We start from the raw sequence: 7528 nt of genomic DNA, 5'->3' as shown, positions 1-7528 counted from the left end.
TGGTGAAGGCCGATGTCGTAATCAAGTGAGAATCACATCTAAAGGATTAGTCATACCTCTTGGGTGATCCCACCCTCATCATCCATATAAGCATATGAGGAACTCACATCGTCCCCCTCATGGTGAGGTGCGGGGTCTGATGGTGTACCAGACCTAGAGGCAGATGGTTCACCATATTCAGGATCACGGCAACCGAGAAGGATCGATAACCGCCTTAACTTCTTGGCCTGACGCTGTAACACGAACAAGTGTGTAAGATATCAAACTTCGCAACATAGACTGGCTCTCATAGTGAATGCGATATGTACCTTGAGGAATGCTCGTAGTGAACCATCATCATTGCCAGTTCCAACCGGTGTCTTCTCCAGAATAGACTGGCTCTCATCAGCTGCTTTCTTGATCTCGGTGCGCTGCGGATGAGAAAAAATGAATGCGTTAGCCATTCAAACATGTGTAATACGGTCAACAGGAAAGTAAAGAGGGGAACACTTTACCACATAGTTAATCACCGGAACAGCATGGACTCCTTGCCCTAGCCTGACATCTCTGTTGTACTTCCCCTTTGCTAGATCCTCAAAGTTTACGGGTTCTTCAAGAATATCCTCATTATATGCCGGCGGGCATATCTCAACTCGAGTAGTTCCAATAAACCATCGTACGTAGTTATCAAAAGCAAGTGAGTTGTGCTCACGAAGCGGGGCACGTGCAGTGCTACAAGCTTGCTCCACACAAAGCTGGAAGCGGGTAACATACGCAGAATGATGCTTGGCCCAGTCCTTTATCTTCCGTTGCCTTCTCCTATCCAACCTGCGTGGTATAAAACCAAATATTAGCACAATCAAAAGGAGTCCCGATGATTAGACAATACGCACACATGCTCTCTTACCTATGAAGTGCTTTATCCGTGTCCACCCAATCCGGCGGGTGAGGCTGGAAAAGACCAAACTGACGATACACGCGATGCGGCAAATGAAACTCAACCGCCCAGTTGCATATCAGTGGGCACCGCATAAGCCAGAGATCCTTATCCCGCAAGCACATCGGGTTGAGGCGAAAGTCCGCGGTGTACCCCAAGCTCTCACCCGCGCCATATGGCTGCCATTCCACCTATGAAACAGGGCAACAATGCAAATTTGATAACTATTTTTCAAGCAAGCATGAGAAAGGACTAAAGTAATGACCTCCTTACCTGCTCAGGCGTAATCGTGTCCAACTCGGCAATGTACTTTTGGTACATGAGATTGACATTGTTCGTCATCTCGGAAACGATATCCCACTTGTAAGCCCACGTGGGGTGCCGTAATTCGTCATGTTCATCTGCATACCAAGGATCAAACCTGACGCTCTTCGGGCGTCCAACAGGCAGACGCTCCCAGCTTCATACAGAAAGTAGAAGCAGATTACCACCAATGCCTGCATTAGGTGTGATCCTGCAACACGCATCATTCAGCTACATATGAAAGAAAAACAATGTTAACTTGACAGCAAGCTTGCATTGCTAATGAATAAATGAGTTGATCACAAAACAGACCAACTACCTGTCGGTACAAGTACGCAAGAGTCGCTGAACCCCAGCTCCATTTGCTATCGAAGACGGTCAACGCCTTCAGCCACATCCATGGAGTGTTCTTGCCAGTGGAGTCAGGAAACAAAGTCCTCGACACAATGTACCACATATACACACGAGCATGTGTCTGGATCACATCATCAGTTGCATCCGGAGGGCACGTCGCAAAGTTATTTTGAATCCACGTGAAAGCAGCTCCGGCTGCCTTCCTTTCCCTCTTCTTCTTCTCTTCTCCCTCCTCTACATCATCCTCAGCCTCGGTAGGAGCCATACCGATAAGAGCAATCATCTGCTCGCGCCACCCATCAGAATCGGTGCTCATACATAGAGGCCTCCCGTCGATAGCAAGACCGATGATCAACGAGACATCCTCGAGCGTCACGGTCATCTCCCCGGTCCGAAGATGGAAACTGTGGGTCTCTGGCCTCCACCGATCAACAAGAGCGGACACCAGTGGAGCGTTCAGATTCGGCATGGACCGGCTGACCAACAGAATCCACGGGAGTAGTCCTGCCTGCTTGATGTACGGTGTGTACCGCTCATCGTAAGGCATGGCAAGACCAAAGACCCCGTGATACCGAATCTTCAAAGGTTCAAGCTTCTGCAAAAAACAAGTAATGACAAATCTTAGGGCATGTAAATTTCAACTAAAGGCAAATTTGCAAAATATTTAGATTACTCATTATTACCTTATCCTTCTCGCGCATCATGTAGGCCCGGTGTTGCACGTCGTAGACATCGTCCAGAAGCCAAACCATCCTTACAATTTCAAACAATAAACATATAAAAGTTCATCTTCATCTCAAATAAACTAAACAAAAATAGGCATCTCATATATATCTAAAAAAACTAAACAATCTAGGGTTTCAACAACAAGAATCATATGTTGTGAACTAATAAATAACACTATGGTACTACCAATATGAATACACATCCTAAATCGAGCAAACCAAACAAATCAAGGGTTCCATCAAATCATGGACAAATCTCTAGAATGGCAACAAATTTACGAAGCAAAAGAAAGAGAAGGGAAGAGTTTACCTAGTAGGATGGATTGGGGATCGAATCCACAGATCAAATCTTCAGATCTGAGAGGGATGTGGGGGGATTAGACAGGGGCGTCGCCGCCGCCGCTGCTCTCTGTACAGAGAGCGGAGAGATGAAGAACTGCCTGGTCGAGCTGGGGCGGCCGCGCTTAAGTCACTGTGCAGCGCCCAAGGCCTAGGCGCTGCACGTCAAAGTGTGGCGCATAGCTCTTAGGCGCTGCACAGGTGCGTGTGAGGCCGCAACTGGACAAGGGCTGCCACGCTGGCAGGATGTGCGACGCCTAAGGGGAAGGCGCTGCATAGTAGGGTGCGGCGCCCAGATGTCGGGCGCCACACCAAAGGGTCAGCAGAGAGAAATTTTTTCCTGAACAGGTCAGTTTGTGATTTGATTTCTGCCTCAGGTCAAATCTGTGATTTCTGCCCATAGTTCTCAAGGGCATTCTTTGACTCCACCTTCTTCTTGTGCTCCTCGTCCTCTGACTTGTACTTCTCAACCTCCTGCACCATCTTCTCGATCTCATCCTTGCTCAGCCTGCCCTTGTCATTTGTGATGGTGATCTTGTTCTTCTGCCCAGTGGTCTTGTCCTCGGCGGAGACGTTCAGAATGCCATTAGCATCAATGTCGAAGCAGACCGTGATCTGGGGCACACCCCTGGGGGCAGGAGGGATGCCGGAGAGCTCAAACTTGCCCAGCAGGTTGTTGTCGCGGGTCCTGGTCCTCTCGCCCTCATAAACCTGGATAAGGACACCAGGCTGGTTGTCAAAGTAGGTGGAGAAGACCTGCTCCTTCTTGGTGGGGATGGTGGTGTTCCTTGGAATCAAAACGGTCATGACACCTCCAGCAGTCTCCAGACCAAGAGAAAGAGGTGTGACATCAAGCAGCAGGAGGTCCTGGACCTTCTCATTGCCCTCTCCACTCAAGATGGCAGCCTGGACTGCAGCACCATAGGCAACAGCCTCATCCGGGTTGATGTTCTTGCACAGCTCCTTGCCATTGAAGAAGTCCTGAAGCAGCTGCTGCACCCTTGGGATCCTGGTGGAGCCACCAACAAGGACAACATCATGGACAGTGCTCTTGTCCATCTTAGCATCCCTCAGGCACTTCTCAACAGGCTCCATGCACTTCCTGAAGAGATCCATGTTCAACTCCTCAAACCTGGCACGGGTGATGGTCGTGTAGAAGTCGATGCCCTCATACAGCGAGTCAATCTCAATGGTGGTCTGCGCAGTGGAGGAGAGGGTCCTCTTCGCCCGCTCACAAGTTGTCCTCAGCCTGCGGAGAACCCTGGGGTTGCCACTAATATCCTTCTTGTTCTTCCTCTTGAATTCTTGGACGAAGTGGTTGACCATTCTGTTGTCAAAGTCCTCACCACCAAGGTGAGTGTCACCAGCAGTGGACTTGACCTCAAAGATACCCTCTTCAATGATGAGGAGGGAAACATCAAAGGTGCCACCACCAAGGTCAAAGATGAGAACATTCTTCTCACCAACACTGGTGGCCTTCTTATCAAGACCATAAGCAATAGCAGCAGCAATTGGCTCGTTGATAATGCGCATAACATTCAGGCCTGCAATCACTCCAGCATCCTTGGTGGCCTGCCTCTAAGAGTCATTGAAGTAGGCAGGGACAGTGACAACAGCATTCTTGATGGTGCTGCCAAGATACGCTTCAGCTATCTCACGCATCTTGATGAGGACCATGGAGGAGATCTCTTCAGCAGCAAACTCCTTCTCCTCACCCTTGTACTGAACAATCATAGGCTTGTCTCCAGGTCCAGCAATGACCTTGAAGGGCCAAAGCTTCATGTCACTCTGGACAGAAGGATCACTAACTCTCCTGCCAATGAGACGCTTGGCATCTACAGAGCAAATTATCATGTCAGCGACTTGAAATACCAATTTATCACAATGATGTATTGATAATTAATAATTAATAAAGAAAATAAGCAACAGAATATCAACCAAGCCTTATATAGATAATCAAACTTGAAATCAGTTCAGGAAATAAAATATATGGCAGTAATTAATCATCAGAAAACATGCAAAAGCTTATACAGAACAAAGCACGGTATGATCTACTGGTAAACTTGCCTAGTACAGAGACAAGGTGGACCCTTGAACGGAATAACAAACATTGATGCATAAAAGTCAATAATCAAGATGCTATACACATGCAAAAGCATAGAATAGGAAATTAGTAAAGTAGCCAGTGGCACAAGGTCCGTTCCCCCTTATTACATGCCATATTACAAAATGCGTAGACACAAAATAAGACCGTGTCAGATACCAGATGGTGGCAATAAAGAGCAACATAAATATTAAAGGGGTAAAAAATAACATTACAGAATTTTACCAAGTTAGCAACCAGTGATTTTTTGGAATAATCACTTATGTTGAACAAATGGGCTAATTTACATCACAGGTGCTAACTCCATGTTAAAAAAATCAAACAGGAAAGAAAAAACAGTTCAAAAAATAAGTTAAATGAATTAAGAGCTTTATGAAGTATATATCAGACGGTAGTGCTTGGTATTCCACTGATTATCATTTTATATTAAGTGATGCATCATCCACTTTGTTCAAGCTAGATGGCACAACTGAGATATTTTATTTGCCGTAAGGTACGAATTCATCCAGGTATAAAACCACATCTACAGTGTGAGTCCACATCTACTTTCGATTCTTTTTCTTACTGGCTTTGACAGTGCCATGTTTTCCCCTATAGAGGGATAGGGCAGAAACAAATAATTGCACCGTGATTGAACCAAGCTCCCGCATGCAGAAGTATCCACACATAAAAAACTATGCGCACGCACAGATCTATCTATTACTATATAATACAGCTACGGCGGGAACAGATTAAACTAAGCAACCAGCCACATGTAACCTGGCGCAGGTACAACTAGTCAACGAATCAAATCAACCGAAGCACGCGCTGACACCAGAACATATTGCAAAGGCTAAACTGTAACAAACCGTACAAAATCGATCTGAAGTGGCTGAACTAAGCTCAATCCGCGCACTAGACAGAGCCCCGATCGACAGATCTAAAGCGGATAAACAAGAGTAATGACGAAAGGTGGTGGATTGCTCACCGAAAACCGTGTTGACCGGGTTCATGGCGACCTGGTTCTTGGCCGCATCGCCGATGAGCCTCTCGGAGTCGGTGAAGGCGACGTAGGAGGGGGTGGTGCGGTTGCCCTGGTCATTGGCGATGATCTCAACTCGGTCGTGCTGCCACACGCCGACGCAGGAGTAGGTCGTGCCGAGATCGATCCCGATGGCGGGACCCTCGCCCTTGCCGGCCATTGCAGCTGTCGCTCGGTTTGGAAGTACGGCGGTGGTGCTGGCGGTGGCGGCGCTAGGGTTTTGGTGGTGGGAGGACTGGTAGAGGGGGTGAAACGGAGGCGGACGGCGGGCGTTTATAGCGGACGGGGAGGGGCTCTGGAAGGTTCCGACGGTGGCGTTCGCGGGCGTTGGGTTGTGATCGGACGGCGATGGGCGCGCGAGGCGTGGTTTCGTAGTTGTAGGCTTATAGGCCAATATTGGTCGTGTTTCTTTCCTTTTTCTCTTTTTCTGTTTTGGTATAAGGAAATACTAATTGGGTTTTGTTGGGCTGACCCCAGACAATTTCCCTGACGCCAATCATTCAAATCATTGGGCTGGCTGGCCTGTAACACAAACATGTTGCTCTCGGTTTTTTTTTTCTGGCTATCTCTCTTGGTTGGCTTTTTGAAGAGAGCTCCTCCTCGATGCTTTTTTTTTTTTGCCTGAGAATTTTTCAATCTATTCATAGTCAATTATGTCAGTATAAAGAACACCAGAGGTAATAAAAAATACAATCAAGTCCGCGGACCACCTAACGATGACTACAAGCACTGGAGCGAGCCGAAGGCGCATCGCAATCGGCCCTCCCTTGCTGGAGCCGAACAAACCTTGTTGTAGTTGACAGTCGAGAAGTCGTCCTGCTAAGACTCCGTAGGACCAGTGCACCAAAGCAGCAACCATCCCGATGGAGAAAGTCGAAGATCGAAAGGATCAAACCTGTAAACATCCAAATGAAAACGAATTAACGGATCCACCGAAGACCAACACGCATTGAATTCCGTGAGATCCGACAGAACTACCCCACCACACGCCCTCCAATGACCCTAGCAGCATGCACGAGAATCTTCAAAGAAAAAAAGCAACATGCATGAGAGCTATGTTTTTTAGACATGTATAGTAAATCACTTACAACAAGACGTTAACTTCTCCCGGGTCAGGTGCAGCGCGAGTGGACCGGCCATTAGCGTAGGTTTCACCATACTCTAGGTTTTATTCCTGTTCTTTTTATTTTTCACTGGTTTTCTTTCGTTTATTTTTTAATGGCTATAACTTTGGTTTTCTTTGGTTTCTTTCTTTCTTTGATATATACTAATTTTATTTGGTTTTCTTCATTTCTCTTTCTTTTTCACTTGTTTTTTTTGTGTGTTTTTTCTTTCCTTTTTTCTGTTACTCTTTATGGTTTTCATTGGTTTTTCTTCGGTTTTACAACTTTTTGATTAACTTGTTTTGTTTTCTATGTGTTGTTTGTATCGTTTTTCTTGATTTATATGTATATTTTTCATGTACGCCTGAAACATTATTACTATACATGTTAAATAATTAAAATACACGATTACTATTATTGAAAATAAACTCTTTCGATGTCTAGATTTTTCTTATACAACAAGAACATTTTTTATACATGCTTAATTTTTTTTAATACATGATTAGCATTTTAAATACAATTATTAACATTTCTTTCGAATAAATATTTGATATATACATTTCTCATAAACATTGTACATTTTACGTATACATCTGGAACATTTATTTGATATACGTTTAATATTTTCTAACTACATGATGAATAACTTCTTATAATATCTCA

The 7528-nt window shown here is 45.5% G+C and overlaps 1 long non-coding RNA gene and 1 pseudogene across 1 annotated transcript; both read right to left on the bottom strand.

Annotated features, from left to right (window-relative positions):
• Positions 1 to 362: 362 nt before the first annotated feature.
• LOC119286080 lies at positions 363 to 940 on the bottom strand. Its single transcript, XR_005140261.1, has 3 exons — positions 887 to 940; positions 495 to 807; positions 363 to 410 (listed from the first exon to the last, which is right to left on the bottom strand). It is a non-coding gene; the product is annotated as an uncharacterized LOC119286080 (long non-coding RNA).
• Positions 941 to 2357: 1417 nt separating this feature from the next.
• LOC119286079 lies at positions 2358 to 6019 on the bottom strand (annotated as a pseudogene).
• Between the last annotated feature and the right edge of the window lie 1509 nt (positions 6020 to 7528).

This window comes from Triticum dicoccoides, chromosome 4A, assembly GCF_002162155.2.
Source record: "Triticum dicoccoides isolate Atlit2015 ecotype Zavitan chromosome 4A, WEW_v2.0, whole genome shotgun sequence".
Taxonomy (NCBI): Eukaryota; Viridiplantae; Streptophyta; class Magnoliopsida; order Poales; family Poaceae; genus Triticum; species Triticum dicoccoides.
Note: the sequence above shows the minus strand (reverse complement) of the source record. Positions and strands in the feature narration are given on the sequence as shown.